Source organism: Cavia porcellus, unplaced genomic scaffold (assembly GCF_034190915.1).
Source record: "Cavia porcellus strain 051 isolate PalLab524CR breed Dunkin Hartley unplaced genomic scaffold, mCavPor4.1 scaffold_21, whole genome shotgun sequence".
In the NCBI taxonomy this organism is placed as follows: domain Eukaryota; kingdom Metazoa; phylum Chordata; class Mammalia; order Rodentia; family Caviidae; genus Cavia; species Cavia porcellus.
Window position 1 is genome coordinate 25,422,207 of NW_026947504.1, and position 18,138 is coordinate 25,440,344.

General features: G+C 35.8%; 1 long non-coding RNA gene across 6 annotated transcripts in view; it reads right to left on the reverse strand.

The window, feature by feature from the left end:
* LOC134471943 (uncharacterized) overlaps window positions 1-18,138 on the reverse strand; it is a 65,591-nt gene that overhangs the window by 39,090 nt on the left and 8,363 nt on the right. For 5 of the 6 annotated variants that reach the window (XR_010041701.1, XR_010041704.1, XR_010041705.1 and 2 more), the window contains one exon: window positions 8,656-8,794. This is a non-coding gene — a long non-coding RNA (uncharacterized LOC134471943). Of the gene's footprint in view, window positions 1-1,220; window positions 3,140-8,655; window positions 8,795-18,138 lie in introns of those variants that run through there. The other variant, XR_010041703.1, reaches the window with a different exon arrangement.

Sequence of the window (18,138 nt, forward strand, 5' to 3'; positions counted from 1 at the left end):
TTTCCTTCCTTAATTTCGAGAGTCGGATATTTTGGCCCTGCAACAAGAGAAAAGTAACCAAGGCAATCACTGAATGCTTTATGGACAGAAACAAAATTGGCTCTGAGACAGAATGTGTCCAAGTCTGCTCCTCAGAACAATGGACTTCTGAAGAGGTTAAAGCGTCCCTCCAGTGAGCAGCCTGCTTAGAATGAATGCAGAGCAGGCTGCCTATTACTCATGCTCCATTCTGCTACAAATCTTATATCCACAGCAGATAAATCTACCACAGACAATTAGAGTTGAAAAAATCGGAAACAATTGTCACAGTTTTCCATTAGAATTAAACCAGATGTGATAGGGCATTTTCTCAAGGATACCTGCTATATTTTAAATTTATAACCAATTTCTTATTCCATGTAAAACACTAGTTATTTAAAATTAACTGAGATAAAATTATCATTTCTGTGTCTCATTACAAAAGACAAAACAAGACAATATGTTCCAATTAGCATAAACAGATAATAGAGATTTTCTTTTTACTGTAGTCTCAGATCTTTGATAAGAGAATTGATGTCTGGTAGAGTTATCAAGAATCAAAAGTATTTTGTACTGTGACACAAACAAAGGCACAGCAAGGAGAAGGGGAAAAGAAAACTGTAACCATAATGAAACAACATAACATTTTACTAATCTTTCAAAATTTCTAAGATTGAGGGTTAACTATAGGATGGATTTTTTTTTTTTTTTTTTTTTTTTTTTTTTTTTGTCTTTTTCCTTTTTACCGGTACCGGGGATCGAACTCACAACCGCCTCCTTGCAAGGCAGGTGCTTATGCCACTGAGCTAAATCCCCAGCCCCAGGGTGGATTATTTTCAAGGAAAAAATATTTTTGTATTGCAAGGAGGGCTTTAATAATCTTTTAAAATCAATGTTATTGGTATGGTTTAGAAATGCATAATGCTAACATTCATCTGAGAGAATTTTTGCCTGGACACGGGATGTCTTGCTGCTTCTTTTCTCCCCGGTTCCCTCTCCCCCGTCAACTCCTCCTCCCCTCCTCATTTACAAAAACTCGGTTTCCAGTTTTTCCTTCTCTTCTTTCCCCTTCTTCCTTTCCTCTTTCCCCCTTCTAGTTCCCCATCCCATTTGACTATTTTCTTCCTATTTCACAGTATCTATTATACATTTGGGGCCTTATACACACTTTCAGTTTCTCACACCACAGAAACAATGTGATATTTAGATATATTTATCTGATTTATTTCTCTTAAGAGTATGATCTCAAGGTGCATGTATTTATCTAGAAATAGCTCCAGTTCAGCCTTCTTTGTGGCAGAGTAGTGCTCCCTTGTAAAAAAAAAAAAAAAGCTCTACATCTTTAATTCAGTGATCGGTTGATAACATTTGGGCTGTTTCCAAGATTTGGCTGTTACAAACTGTGGCACTGTAAACATGGGTGTGCGTATATTGCCATGGTATGATGATTTTAATTCTTCTGGACGATACCAAGAGAAAGAATAGCTGGGTGAATGGGACCTCCAGTCCTCGTGTTTCCAGGCATCTCCGCACTAGGGCTCCTTTTTCCTCACAGTCCCGCCAGCATTTGTTTTTGGTTGATTTCTTGATGACAGTCATTCTTTCTGGAGTGAGGTGGAATCTCAACATTGTTTTAATTTGCATCTCTTGAATGAGCAGTAATGCTGAACATTTTTCATATATTTATTTACTGTTTCTACTTCTTTATCTTAGAAGTGTCTATTCACCTCAGATACCCATGTTTGGATTTGCTCTTTTAATGTGGAGATCTGATTTTGTTTTAGTTCTTTATATTTTCTAGATATTAGTCTCTTGTCTGAGAAACAGCTGGTAAAAAATGTTCCCACTCTTTGAGTTGTCTCTTCATTCTGTGGATGGTTTCTTTTGTTGTGCAATAGCTTTATAATGAGATAAGATCCCAGTTTTTGATTCTTTGTGATATTCCTGCGCAACTGAGGTTTTGTCTTTGCCTTCACCAATGTTTCCAGGTTTGCTACCTATTCTTTCTTCCAGATGATTGTGTTCTGTTTTAATATTTAGATTTTTGATCCATTTCAGTTTAATTTAGTGCATTCTGAAAGATAGGTCCAGTTTTAATCTTTGGGATCTGGAAAGCCAATTTTTCCATCACCATTTATTACAAAGGCTTGTCTTTCTTTTAGGGAAGATGTTTGGCCTCTTTGTCAAAGATAAGGTGGTATGTCTGCAGTTGTTAAAGATTACAGTTATTAATCTGTTCTACTGATCCTCAGGCCTGTGGTTTTTCCCAGTGCCAAGCTGTTTTATCACAGTAGCTTTGTAGTATAATTTCAAGCCAGGAATTCTGATGTCCTCAACCTTGCCTTTGTTGCCCAGAATTGCTTTTGCTATTCTAAATCTCTTCTGGATCCAAATGACTATTAGGATTGTTTTCTCTAATTTTGTTACATATCCTATTGGTATTTTGATTGGGATTTCATTACATCTGGATAACAATTTTTGAAGTATGGCCATTTTCACTGTTAGTTCTTCCTAACCAAGAACAAGGGATAGCTTTCTCATTTTCTGATGTCTTCTTCAATTACCGTATTCAGAGTACTGTAGTGTTCAATGTTGAGGTTAGATTGATTCCTTTTTCATTTTCCTTGCTACTATGAAAAGTGTTATTTCTCTAATTTGTCTCTCAGTGAATTAGTTGGAATGCTACTGATTTTTGAATGTTGACTTTGTATCCAGCTATACTACTGAATTTGGTTATTACATCTAGAAGTCTTTCATGGAGTTTTAGGGTTTATTATGTAGAGTATCATGTCATCTGAAAATAATTTAACTTATTCCTTTTCTGTCCTTATTCCTTTTATTTCTTCCTCTTATTCTGGCTAATGTTTCCAGGACTGCATTGAACAGGAGTGATCATGGTGAACATCCTTGTCTTGTTCTTGATTTTAAAGCAAAAGTTTTCAGCTTTTGACCATTCAGTGTGATGTTGACTATTGATTTTTCATAGGCAGCTTTTATCAGAATGATATAAAGACCATCTATTCCATTTTTATGTAAGGTTTTTATTATGAATGGAGGTCAGACTTTTCCAAATGCTTTTTGTTGCAAAGAAAAAATCATAATGAGAATATTTCCAAGAATCCTAAAGGAGAGAAGGTCAGAAACCAAATAATCATTATGAAAATTTGCAGTGATGGAAGAAGGGTAATAAAAGGTAATATTTGGAAAGGCATGGGTTGACAATATTTATATGTATTTTAACTTCTAATTTATACAAAGCGCATTGTGGAAGGACAAGATTTCTTTTTTATCTGTTTTCTTTTTCCTTTCCTCCTCTTTTTTTTCTTTTGATACAGGGTCTTGCTGTGTATTTCAGGCCGGCATTGAGCTATATAGTTGAGACTTGCCTTGAACTCACAGCAATCCTCCTGCCTCCTTCCTGAATGCTGAGACTACAGGTGTGCACTACCATGCCCAGCCTATAATTTCTAGGAAAAAAAAATTATAATACTGGATAGTCTCAAAGATTTTTATATAGTAAGCAAATGTGGACAAATAAACTGTTATCCTTCAAAGCAAAGGGTAGGTTGGCTTATAGGTTTAGAAGACCCAGTATTGGCCTCTGGAGTGATGAGTAGGTAGCTTAATGTCCAGTCTAACAAAGATAGTACCTTTGTCAAGTGCAGAGGACTGATATCCTTACTGCCCTTTATAAAATACACTGGCTCTCCAAGCTCAGTTCTTTTCCTGTAACACAACAAACTGTACATTACAACTGTTGTCTCGGCATAATTGTATTCTCTTGTGGAAACTGGTGCTTAAGGAACAAAAACAAAAATTCTAATGTTATGGCTACTGTTATTGCTGACCAATTACTGTTATTCTCTGATCCAAGAGTCTTACTTTTTCTTCCGACATCATTTGAACTAGCAAAAAATCTCAAAATCTTAGTAGTTGTCAATGATATTGACATTGGTAATTACCTTAGAAACATAATGTTCTCTTCTCTAAAATTTTGGTTAATAGTGAAAAACTTTCATAAGCTTAAAGCAGAATTTTTTCAGTGTATATTAACACTGATTTCACTGTTATATAGACAGCACACAGAAAGGTATGAGTATATCTGGTTGGCTACCACAGTAAGCTCTTAGAAGTACCAGTGCATGGGACACAGTAGGGACCTGTAGGGTTTACCAATCCTCATTTGTCCCAGTCAATGAATTGGTGAATTACCATTTGTTTTAGGGCAGAATTAATAGGAAAAAATTAAGTGCGAGGGAGAAAAGCACTGGGAAGAAAAAGAGGTGTTCCCTGCAAACAGAACGGACCACTGCGAAAACAAGAGAGCAGCAGAGCCCCAACGTCAACAGCTGCTGTCTTTTTGTCTCTTCTGGCAGTTGACCCCATGGCTCCCCTTGATCTTGTGCCAGAAGATTGATATGAGGTGCCAAGTTTGATGTGTTCTAGTTCAGATGATTGGTACCAGGTGCAAAGCTTGGCTTCATCCTGTCAGGCTTGGGTGCGGCTGTTCTGTGCCTGTGGTTAGTGATGCCCACCTGTTCGGCGACATTGCCACACCCTCTCCCCCTGTTACATCTCTCCCTGAGAAGTGTAAGATCTCTGCCTAGATATATCTACTTCCTGCAGAAAGGGACTACTGGCCCTACCTGCTGGGGATTATGTACTCTCTAACTACCTTAGGACGATGTGGCTCACTAACCGGCCTGAGCACAACTTGTGAGAAAACCATAATGAGTGTGTGTCTGCTTGTGAAGCACTGTAGAAGTGTCCGTTGAGTGGAGGGGAGCTCCGTGGACCTGAAGAGCGTATTAGATCGGCTACTGCTGGCCAAGTAACCTGTAACAGATAAGGAGTCATTTGTGACTTTGGGGCCATGCCGCCGTGTTGTTCTTGCAATGGCCGTTCTGTTTGCAGGGAATAGCTTCTCTTTTTCCTTCCAGTGCTTTGCTCCCGAGCACTTGTTTTCTGCTGATTCTCCTATTTTCTTGTTTTTCTTATTTCTGCCCTAAAACAATGGTAATCTTTCACATCCACCAATTGTCTTCACCAATTTATTACTTGCCCATCCTTGAAGCAGAATTGGAATCTTGGTCTCTAAAAAGGAACCTTAGATCTTCCAGAGATTCATAGGAGTATCTTTTTTTACTTCAAAGGATCTTCTTCAGATTTTGCAGGTGAAGCTCTGTCTAAGCTATGGTGGTGGAGACCAGGCAAGCTTGGCAGATCTGTCAGGCAGTGACTGCTAGCCCTGGGCCTGTGAAGATTCTAGTGGTCATTTCCCACATGCAAAAAGAATCATGAAAGGTTTTTACAGCCTTCTGCTGTGTTGCCTAAGGAAGGATCAGTCTGTTTTCTAAATACCCGTGTCCCTTTTTAACTCCCCCTTTGTGCTAAGTCCCAATTATCTATTTGAGGAGTATAGACTGGTTTTAACGGTTCCTTGGGAATAGGGAACAAGGCAGGGTCTCAAAGGGCTGCAGAGCTGCACTTCTTCCCTTCCTGGTTTCCCAAGGAGACAAATGTCTTTGATGTTCCAGCAATGAATGACATTTGGGCAGACAGACTGTCTCTAGAAGTTGTAGAATTTCCCGTTTGTATTTTATAGTTGATTGTTAGTTAGCAAGCTCCTTTCTTTTCAGATTGCTATACGGGCATGCAGTGCCAGAAAGACATATTTAGAATCTCTGTGCATGTGTAATTTTTTGCCCTTTCATAATATTCAAGCCTGAGTAAGGGCTATGAGTTGTGGTTTGTGAGCAGAGCTTCTTGGGGGAAGGAGTTGGCTTCAGTGACCTGTTGGAAACTGACAACTGATAACTCACTTTTTGATGTTCTCCTTGAACAAAGCTACCTCCTTCAGTAAACCACACCACCTCGGTCTCAGAAGAGTAGATGTATTGTCTCGGAAATAACGCAGAACCACAAATTTTACTTTGGAGGATTTCCTTTTTCTATAATTTATATAGACTAACCCCCTCTCTACCCTCTCTGCAGTCTTTTTATTTCAGTGTGCCATTCAACTGATTAGGTTTTTCCTTTTTTTCAATATTGTGTATCTCTTTATTAGTACATGTTTGTAGTACATACTATTTACATTCCTTGCACACATCAAGAGGTGGCCTTACTTTTCTTTGTCACAATTACTTTGTAGTAATTTAATTTCACTGAAGATACAACCCTTTTTACCTTGAGCAGATCTGTTTTTCCCAAGTCTTTCTGTCACACATTTAGAGATAATAAAATGACACATTTCCCCACTGTGTTTCTACCCTCCAATTGGTTCTCAATTACTTCACCTTATATTATATATTATAAATACATAAAATTACCTATAGACTATGTAGCTTTCATCCTTGGTACTCAGAGTGTGGTGCTGAGGCCTCCATCATTGTATCACCAGGGAACCTATTACCGCTGCAACTTTTAGGGTTGCTGCCTAAATCCAGAATGATTGAAATTCCAGAGGCTCAGTCCAGTAATCTTCATTTCAACATGTTCTCTAAGTAATTCTTATACTGTTAACAGCCACCACATTCACCAAATCTCACTACATGAGTAAATTCTAAAGGGCTATCACAGTTGTCAAAAACATATCTGAATAGTTCATTAAAAATAAGATGGGCCAGGAATTTGGCTCAGTGGCATAAGTGCCTGCCTGGCAAGCGTGAGTCATGAGTTCAATCCCCAGTACTGAAAAAAAAAAGTTGGCATTGACCAGAGCTTGAAACATAATTGTTGGACATAAAAATCTATGTTCCTGGAATTTTGAGAGGCTAAGAAAGGAGCATCACACATTCAAGCCCAATCTGGGCAATTTAGGAACTTACATCAAAGCAGAAGGTTAAAAAAAGAGCTGGGAATGTAGCTCAATGCAATGATGTGACAAAAAATTTATATTACTTTGTTATCAGAGAGCTGATATGGAGTATCTTGGGAGAAAGCTGAAAGGAATCTCATAGTACCTCTCTATATTATTTTTATAATTTATTAAGATATTTCAAAATTTAAGACAGAGGAAACTTATTTCTATGTGAAAAGCATAAGATGTTCTTGTGGCACATTAATGAAAAAACAAAAATGTTGACTAGGGAGCCAATGCCACATTGAAATCTTTTGTGCATCATACCAATGATAAGGAAAAAGGGAGATGATTCAGTTCTAAAGATTCTGCTCCTACTTGGGAATTGTATGACGAACCATAAACAATTAAGTTGACATTCATAAAATTTAAAAATGTAAAATATGTAAATATATTCACAAAGAAAATTTATAATTCACAGATCAAGTTTAATTTACAAATGTATGTGTGTAAGGTTTACAGATTTTCATTGGCATGATTATGCTTCAAAGGACAAAAATGACTACATGATAGAGCAGGGGTGATTTTTATGTTGGCTCAGGTCCTCTGAGAAGCAGGGGCCAAATGGCATTGGACATGCAAGAAATATATTAGGGGAGATGCTTGTGAAAGCTAAAGAAGCAGAAGTAAATTCGGCAGAAAGAATCATCAGACCCCAGTGTGGGTCTAACAATGCGGAAGTTGATGGGGAAGGAAGGATAATTGGTTTGAAGCCTTTAGGCCACAGCACAGATCTATGTAAGTTTTGGCTGGACCAAAGCAGAGTGTGGATTAAAGTTGCCTCTGGATGAATCCTGCATCCCACATCAGTAAATTGGCTCCAGCAAGCCTTATGTGCTCAGATGTAAGCTGGGAGCAGCTGGGCAGAGGTGTGGTGTCATCTGTGTCCTGATGTAACACATGATAAAAATGAATTTAATAGCTTTCATAAGTACAACAAAAGGTCCAATTTAATTCTTTTATAATTGGACCACTCACGTATTCTGCAGACACATCATCCAATAAGATTTATTTGAAATTTGAGTGGAAACTACAAGATTCATATTTTCCTTGTCTCTACTCTCTCTCTTTACCCTCTAGAGTTTGTATTATTAACACTTAGCATTAGTATGGTACTTTTGATGAAACAATATTTCATCAAATACATTATTGTTAGCTGAGGTCCAAGTTTATAATGTGGTTTACTGCTTCATCTGGTACATTCTGTGAGCTTTGACATAATTGTTTTGATATGTACCCACCTTTATAGTCCCACACAGAATAATTTTACTGCCCTACAAATTTCTTATGCTTCACTTCTTCATCCATTTCTCCCTTACCACCCCACCTCAAACCTCTGGCAACCACTGATCTTTTACTGACTCCCAGTTTTTCCAGAATGTTATGCATTTAAAATCATAGAATATATAGCCTTTTCAGATGTACATTTAAAATATGCATTGAAGGTTCCTCCATATTTTTTAAACCTGTTAGCTCATTTCTGTTTATTTGGAATGTACCACAATTAGCTTATGCAGTCACCTATTCAAGGACATCTTAGTTGCTTCCAAGGGTTAAAATATGAACAAAGCTACTATAACTATTTATATGGAGGTTTTTGTTTGAATGTATTTTTAATACAGTTTTGTAAAATCAAGTGTGATTGCAAATCATATGTTAAGAGTATGTTCAATTTTGTAAGAAATTGCCATACTATTTTAAAAAATGACTGCAATGCAGTTATGAACTTTTCATAAAGGAATCATTAAGAACAAAATCAACATTTTATAATATCTTACCAACTTCTTTTTCGGAGGCGGACAAGCAGTTTTCTTTTTGTTCAGTAGAGGACAATGACAAAGTAGAAGCCAGAGAAAGCCTTTCTGCACTCCAGGCTTGAGGGCCCCACACCTTCTTCACACAAAACCAAGCTGTAACCTAGGTAAATAGGGATTTCTGAAAAGAACTCAGTGGTTATGGCTGTTTCTTCCCTAGCCTCATCTGCTTATTATCATCTTTTTGACATCTAGGGTGCCTATACTTTAAGTCTGTGGCCTGAGTCAAAACATGTATTTCCAAAGCTTTGTAAACAATTGTTGGCAGTTTCTAAATATGTTCACTGAAATTAACAATGGGAGGTGATGCTGGATTGTAAGAAAAGTATTAATTTTCTTCTAACTTCAGTCATTGAAGATAGATTTTAAATCTTGTTTTCATTCCCTAAAAAAGATCTTTATAAAGAGAAACAGATGGTCTACCACGCCTAGCACACCTGTTTAACTGGTTACTCTTAATCAGACAAAGCTTTAAACACAAAAGATTCATACTGATTTACAAAACATACTTAATAATTATAACACGTGCTCCTCTGCAAAGTGTAAAGGAACTGAGGTGTTTTTAATTTTTTAAAAACAGTCCCATTGTCATCAATAAAAGGAAATTCTACTTCAGAAATGAAGGCAGGTCAATTACCTTTTGTTCCTGACTACAAACATAAAACATGCTTATTGTAAAATTTTAAGCAATAGTTAAAATTACCCAATAGTTAAATTTATACCATAAAAAGATAATCATTATTAATACTTTGAGTAACAATAAACTTTTAGGCATTTCTCATTTAGTACATGAGATTTATGTTGAGCAAATGTTGAGCATTTGATAAGTAAACAGAACAATAAATATTTTCTTTTACTTATTGATTTTTTTTTCATTTGCCCATATTTCTGTTAGATAATTCTTTTTCTTATGAATTTGAAGACCTAACTGTATGTTAGATGAGGCAAAAAGTATTTGCCACATTTCTAAAAGAGATGCTTTTCTTTTTTCTTTTTTGCATTTCTATTTGGAAGCCCGTTTTAAATCTTATCCATAAATGTACCAAAAAAGTATTAGTATTCTGAGAAAAAGATGCATATTGCTAAGACAAAATGATTCAAAAGGGTTTGTTTTCTATTCTCAAAAGAGATTTCAGATGACAGTTACAAAAATTATTTATTTGATGGTAGTGTCTAACTAATTATCTGATAGATGTGATTATGGGTTGGTAGTGGAAATCAAGGCAAACCAAAGAACACAAAACAAATTTACATATACATACACACTGCCCAGTTTACAGTCTTGTGACTTACACTTCAGCATTCTAAAATGCTAGCGTATGTCTATCGTCTGTATCACTTCAAGAAAAGAACTGGAATTCAAGAAGTAAATTAGTACAACAGCAAGCTCCCTTGTGGCAATCATAGAGACACCTGGGTCCTGATGCTACATTAATTAGGTAACTGCATGTCAGAGCAAGTCACCTTAAGTTAATGCTTTTCCATTGTTTCCTGAGGAAAACGGTAAATTAAAATGGTAAATTTAGACACCTACTCAACCAAATATGGTTTTGTATTACTCAAGGAGCTCTGTAAATAATATAATGTACAGAGAAAAACTCCTAATAGTCTAATAACCTAAAAAATAAGGAGATTCTGCCCTCCCTGTTTTGCAGTGAAGAGTAAAAATATAGGGAGAACAGAATATAATATTGTTTCCACTGTATAAATTTTGAATTAATTTTTGTGCCAGTTTATTCCTAATGCAATTTAATACATTGAGGATGTAATACAATATATGCAAAAATCTTCTATACAGAAGCAGCAGAGACTCGGGCTTCAACGTCAGTCATCAATAAACAAATCAAGAACAGAGAGAGGAGCAATATTATTTTATCTAACCCTTCTCTCACCTTCTGGTAGAAAGAATGCTGTCTTTATACAATGTGTAAGTCTGTGATACAACAGTTGTAACATGTGAGATCATTCACCTAGGTCAAGCCATATAACACAAAATGAAGAATAAAAATGTGAATTTCATCTTCCTTTAACTGTGATTTTCTCTTTAGAGAAAAGGTGTCAAATCTTTGTATAAAATGTGACCTTTTTAGTGAGTATAAAATTCTGTTCTGATTTATTACTTCATGAAGATGTTTAATTTTCTAATTAGATTGTAAAGGGAATTTGGCAGGAACTTTATCTCATTATTTTGGTGTATTTGCTCACAGTATACATAATGAATATTTGGTTACTGTGCTTTTCAAGGCTTAAGAAAATGAGCTAAAATAATTTACAAGTGTGTGACATAATTTATTTGTAATAAAACAGACAGTACCTTTAAAATATTATAAACTATCAAAGAATTCTGAAAGAAAGGTTTTATTTGAAAATAGTTAGATAAACGTATTTGGTAGTTTTCATGGAGAGTGATAAATCTGCACTTGAAGAAGCCATTATGTGTTTGCATGTATAGTGGGGGGGGGGGCTGTGTGCATGAGCATGTGTGAGCCGTGTGAGCATTCCCTAGTACAGCTGAGTATCAACTTTGTTCCTAAGCATGACAATCAAATACAGTACAATTATAGCATTTTGTAACAGTTTGATTCCTATGCAAAACCATATTTTAAAAATGATCTTTATTTTCCTTGTAAAAATAATCAAATTGAAAATTTGGCTGTCATTATATGCCTCTCTAGAGCTGAACCTGTACTTTTAAGTTTCATCTGCCTCCTTTTTTTTTTTTAGCTATAATCCTTTCTGATGATCTAAAAGCACCTATGATCCTGAAATGCACATAGTTTGCTTCCAGACAACAGGTGCTTAAAAGGTTTGCAACATGCATTTTTCCTTATAAAAGCATATAAAATGATTCTTCCATAGCAATATTAATATCTGAAGTTTTCATGATTTGCATTAATGTCATTATCCTATTAAATTTATCCTATATTGCTTTCAAAATAAAAAAGACATGGAAGGCCTGTTAAATACTTAATCATTTTCGTTTTAAAAACATTTTAGTGGTAAAATTGACTGTGTTTAATTAATGTCTGGATTAGTCTATTTAACAAACTATGACTTGATGCGAACTGGATTTAAACGCTGAAATTCTAAAACTAAAATATAGGTCCTGCCTGTCATAACTACTACAGCTTACCAACATGCATATCCTAAATATACATTTCGGTGGTCAGATTTTTGTTAAATGATAACTTCATGGCAGCGGGGAGAGAGAAGTAGTATGAAAACCTGTGACTTGCATAATCTACTTTTGCTCCAAGAGTCTATTTGCTGTCAACTAAACAAACATACTGAGTTTTTCTGTTACCTTTGAACCTATTATCACAGTGAAATTAATATTTAGTAGGCATGTACATGCTAGGTACTGTTGTAATTCACTGAATCAGTGTAAAGTAGTTATTACTGAAGGCAGTCACTGAATAGAATATCGAGGTTCAAGCAACTTGCCCAAGGTCACGGAGCTAGTGAGTCATATGATGAGTACTCAAATGTATCTGCTCTGCCCAAAGTTCATGCCTTCGACTCCTATTTATTACTTCAAACAATTCTTAGTGAGCAGGTTTTATGTGTCACTTACCCTACCAGATGCAGAGGAAAATGTACTTAATTGTGTAACTCCTTACCTCCCCGGAGCTTACTTGGAGAGACAGACAACAAACAAAAAGACAAATGACTAAAACCGTAACAGACTGTGCAAAGGATCTAGTGCAGGTATGAACCTTTTGGAAATGGGGCAGTGATAAATCAGCTGGTTCTTCCGGACACCACTGTGTCGTGCAATCCCCCCAACAGCATCCTTCTGTCCTGTCTCTGTTCTCAAAGAGTATCAAGTGACTAAATACAGTTACGTCTTTACTGACAAATCTATCAGCTGGGTCATTCCACCACCTCAGAAAAACCCCCAAAAACTGAAAGGCAGCATATTCCAAGATCCAGCCATGCTGGAACTTCAGGCGCTGAGCAAGAAAGCAATACGGCCCCCTTCCTGGTGAAGGGCCACAGTGCAAGCAAGCGGTGGGCAAGCCAGGAAGAGTACCAGTCAGTGTCTCCTGTGAGCCTACTGGTGCAGGCTGTGAATAAACATCCCAGCCCCACCCCCTCCATCAGCAACTGGGGGCCAGAGTTCTGAGCACCCCTTGGGAGGATGACAGTATGCAATATAGCAAATATGGGGATTTCCTTCTATCTTCTTTGAAGGTGACATTGTTTTCACTGCTTTGCTTTGTTCTGATTGTTTTGCTATAGTCATTATTTTGTTTTGATAGGTTTTTTAATGTTCTGATTTTGGTTTGATTTCGCTATGATTGAATGGACAACTACTGTGAAAATAATAAGATATACTATGGTACCTATTACTATTATCCTGGTATCCTGCCCTGAAGTTCTGTACCAATTTCACTGCATTGTCTTGATTGACTTTGTTCTGTAGTATTTTACTACCTTCAAAATAAAAAAAATAAAAGAAACTGAAAGGAAACATTCCTGGAGAGATGATTCATGTTCCATATCAGAAGCTTGTGCCTACCCTGAAGGTTACTTTGAAAAGCAACTAGCCCAGGTCTCTGGCCACTTGGAAGACAGAGACACACTTTTTTAGTTTGTACATGGGGACAGATGGCTTTCAATTGATGGAGATAAGCAATTAATATCTCATTATGACTAATTTTATTGGGACAATATTTTTTAAGAAAGTCCAATGGAAGCTTGTGGAAAGGGTCACATCTCTGAGAACAGAGCAAAATTCATGGTTCCATTTTAAACCTAGGGCCATTATCACTAAAGTTCTTATAATACCAACAAGATGCAGGATCACCTTTATTCATGTGACTTGAACATACATGTGCCTTATACATGCATTCATGGGAGATCCCTGTATATCCATGATTTCCATTATGAGCCTGAAAAGTATCTACTGCCACCAAAGAACCAAACTCAAATGATGACTATAATATGGGCTTTAGCCTTCAGTGCCTCTGCGATGCTTCAAGAAGCTAGCTGAACCAACTGTGAAAAATCCGCCTTTTCTGAATTTTGTTCTACTCAGGAGATAGATGTCTCCGAAGGTTGCCTAACAAAGCACCCCACACTGGGTGGCTTTAAACAATAGAAATTTATTTTCTTAAAATTCTGGAAGCTAGAGGCCATGATCAAGGTATCAGCAAGGTTGGTTTCTTCTGAGACCTCTGTTCTTGGTTTGTAGATCACTGTCACCTCTCTAAATTTTCACTTGTTCTTTCTTCTTTACATGTCTCTGTTAGATACGTCTTTTTAAACTTAACATAAAGTATGCATAAAAAGTGATCCAGGCCAGGCGTGGTCGTGCATCCCTGTAATCTCAACTACTCAGGAGGCCGAGGATGGAGGATTGCACATTTGAGCCCAATCTGGACCACTTACCAAATACCCTGTATCAAAAATGCATTAAGGCTCTGGATTCAACTGCCAGCACAGGAAGGAACAACAAAGTCAGTCAGCTCAATGAGCAGTACTCATGACAACGTAGGCAGTGGGTAGACACGGTAAAATCATAATGGCGGTCAACGGGGACGTGAAGTTTTGGAAGCACCACCACGTAAAATGAGCCGAAATGCTGGTCTTACTGACTCACATTGTCTACTAACGGCACTCCTTAGAGCAGCGAGACTTCTACTCACATCCCTGAGCGACCACTCTCAGTATTGTTCCACAAGCTATGGCCCACTAGAGAAGGCGACATGCTTTCTGTGCTGAGAAGCTTATCAGGAGGCAGAATCAGGAAGAAGTGCCCTGCACTTTAATTCTCCTTAAGACCACCATATCAAGGACCTAAACAAATAAAAAGCCACAACACATGGTTTCTCTCCCTGGACACTTCCCCTTTGTATATCAGTTCCAACCTAATGTTAGGATGGTCCTCATCTTAAGAAGCAGTTAATAACAGTTTAGTGTAGACAAAGTACATTTTCTACTTGGATCTGAAAATCAAGAAAATCCCATATTTGATTCTTAATTCCTTCACACACTTGTTTTGTCACACACTTTTGTTTTACAATTTGGAATCCCATTTCTTCCTTCCTTATGAGATTTCTGATTTAATTCCAAATCAAGGGCTCAGGTAGATAAGTTAGGAGGCTAGCTTTCTGTTTGTGTTGGCTACTCTAGCTTTAGAAAATCTTTTATTTGAAAAAGCAAAATATATATCTCAAGAATAATTAAATATCCTATTTGAGCAGAGATGTATGATGGTTTTTTAGAAACTGTGAGTATGAAGGAAATGCTCATGGAAACTAAAATAAAGCAATTTACAAGACAGCATTTCTGGTTGAAGCATTGATTTTTTAAGAATACATATACAATTCATTCATACATAATTGGAAGACTATGCTATAATGTTATCGTTTTTTATCTGGGGCATAAGCATTTTAAAATTTTATTCTTTCTGCTTTTCTGTATGTTAAATTGTCTAATTTACATTTCAAAAGTTGAAAAAATATTGAAGCTAAAAATAGAGCTCATGTTAAAAAAAAAAGTCCCATTCTAATATTTCCAAGATGAAGTCCTTAGTACCTAGAGTGAAGCCCTGAAGCCCACTGAGGGCCAGGGATGTTTTTACAAGAGATCTCTTCTGCTTTCAGCTAAGAAAACAATAGCGGCACTCCAGTTAGGCTTGAGCCGTTCCTAGCAAGGGAAACCACCTGAAGTGTGGTCAAGGTCAATAAAATACAGTAAGTTTGGTTGATTTCCTTAGCACCAAGTTAGCTATTTTTTTTTTTTTGTTAAAGTGATTAAAAAATGCTTTGTATATCAGGATTTGTGAAACCAAAACATAGTTTTGTGTGACCTGAGTTCTATTTTATAGGTTGGAATGAACAGGGTAAGAGAGTTGCTTTAGTCTCTATCGCTATTGATTTAAATTACTTGTTTCAAATAACATTTTAAATATTAATTCTAAAAGTTTCCCTTAAATTCAGTATAGTAATATGGTAAAGTTATAAAACAGGAAGCCTTTTAGTAATCACAAAATGTCAATGATCTTAAATCAAATCTGAGTATTAGGATTTTCATTTAAACTATGTTTTACCTGTAATATCCTTGAGATCTAATATTAAAATATAAGTGACAATAAAAGTGATTAAAATACATTTCTTTATGAATAAGTTATGCATCACATTAAGTTGAAGAATTACACTGGGGGATATTATAATAACTCATTACAGTATAACTAGAACAGAACTTTTGTATTTTTTTTTTTTTTTTTCTGGTCCCGGGGATTGAACTCATGATTTTGTACCTGCTAAGGAGGCACTTACACCACTGAGCTAAATCTCTGGCCCAAATCCTTGTATTTGTAGAAGTGGTATCTTTTCAAATTATTCCTTCCTTTAAATTTACTGAACTACTTAAAAATGACATTAAAATTATAAGACTATAACATTGAAATAAAAATGTAAAAAAAGATGAACTCTTTTTAAAAAGATGTGAAATTACCCCAGTTTAGTAAAATGCTTTGTGACTCATCTGTTCAGGAAATCTTACTCCTAGGGTGTGAGAGAAGGTGATGAGAAACATGCAAGCTCGTCACGTGACTATTTCCCCTTTTTTTCATCACGGGATTATTTTCTGGAAAAAATGTAACTTCATTGAGAGTATGTTTTTATTTAAGATTACTTAAATAATTGTGGAACACCTGTGTTATACTGTGATAGAAAATCTGCACTTCAGACATGCTTATTTTGGAATTTCTACTTTCTTCCCAGTACTCAGCAGTATTTGTTTTGTAGACCGCAGACCCATAGGCATTTTGACATCTACCTTACATTATTTACTTATATTTAACTTGGTAGTCTCATATATTCTTACATATTATAACAGCATGTAGCTATAGAAAAAATAAAATATTGTAATTAGCAATATTGATTATCTAGATTTAAATTGATTTCTATTTTGTTAACACAAGAAAAAGAAATAGCTACATCAACAGAGAAAGCTCTTAGGGAAAAAAATACATTATTCTTGTTTTGTGCATCTGTAGGTTCACATTTGAGATTCTAGAATAGAAAAGTAGTATCTGATAAGGCCTAAATAAATACTATGAGCTGATTTGTGCATTCTACTTTTAAAAATTTAAAACATTTAGAAACTTTCTTTGGGGGGATGAACTTATAAACAAAATAGATCAATGAGTGACATTTTGACTGAAATAAATAACATATTTATAGATGCTATTATGTTTTAAAATGGCCATAGTTTAAGGAGTAGGTGGGGGAGGAAAACTACTGAATAATTTTGTCTCATTACTGTTATCAGATTAAAGTATGCTTGATTTAAATGGGTTTGAACTTAATGAATACAACAAACTGCTATGAAGTTCTACCTTTTCATATCAAAATGAAAACACTGGGGACTCATACTCATGAGAACCACGTTGGAGAAAGATAATTGATCCAGGCAAAAACACTTTCAGGGAAAGTACAACAAAAGAAACCTGACTACATGTGTAAAATGAGTGCTCCCTAAGCTCTACTCTTACAAGTGGTAGATTTGGATGGGATTATAATTGAGTCCACTGAGAGGTATTTGTTATATCATTGAATGCTTTTTAAATGGAAGCAAACTCAAGCCTGGAGAGGTCTGCTCGGCTTTCCTCAAAGTTACAAATACTTTAACTTTTAAAAAAAGACACCAGTAAAACTACTTTAAACAGATATATGATAAATTTTTTTAATTCCTCTGTGTAAATTCAAAGATAAATTTTTCAAGATAGACAGCTATGTGGATTTTGGTATTTGAAATCTGAAGAAACTCTTGGCAATATTGTGGTAACTAATGGTTCTATGTTGGCTCAGTTAAGAAACAGGAGAAAGTCCTTAAAAACTTCTGATTTTCACATTCAAAAAACTGAAGACTGGAACTTTGACAAAAAAAGAAAGTTATTATCTAAATATAACAAAATAATGTAACACTTTATTTTCAAGAAATAACTATTTACTATTTTGATAAATTTACAGAGAATACTACTCAAATATATCATGCCACATTAGTTGAGTCCATTTACAGGCTGAAATTTGTTACTGTTTTTCTACTCAACAAATACACTGAATGCCTAATGAATGTCAAACATGACTGTAGGCCCTGTGGATAGAAAGCAAAACAAACAAGATCCCCGCTCATGGAACTTAGTTAATAAACTTTTTCACTGGCACTTGTGCTAGCAATGTAATCACATGTTAATTTTAAAAAGAATGTGAGTAGTGTTCTATCATATTAAAAACAAAACCACATCTTTTTATCCATTCTGCAATTGATGGGCATTTGGGTAGTTTCCAAGATTTAGCTATTATGAATTATGCTGCTACAAATGTGGGTGCACATATATCACTGTGGTATGATGTTTTTAATTCTTCTGGGAAGCTACCCATTCCTAAGAGGAATAACTGGGTCCAATGGGACCTCTAGTCCTAGTTTTTTGAG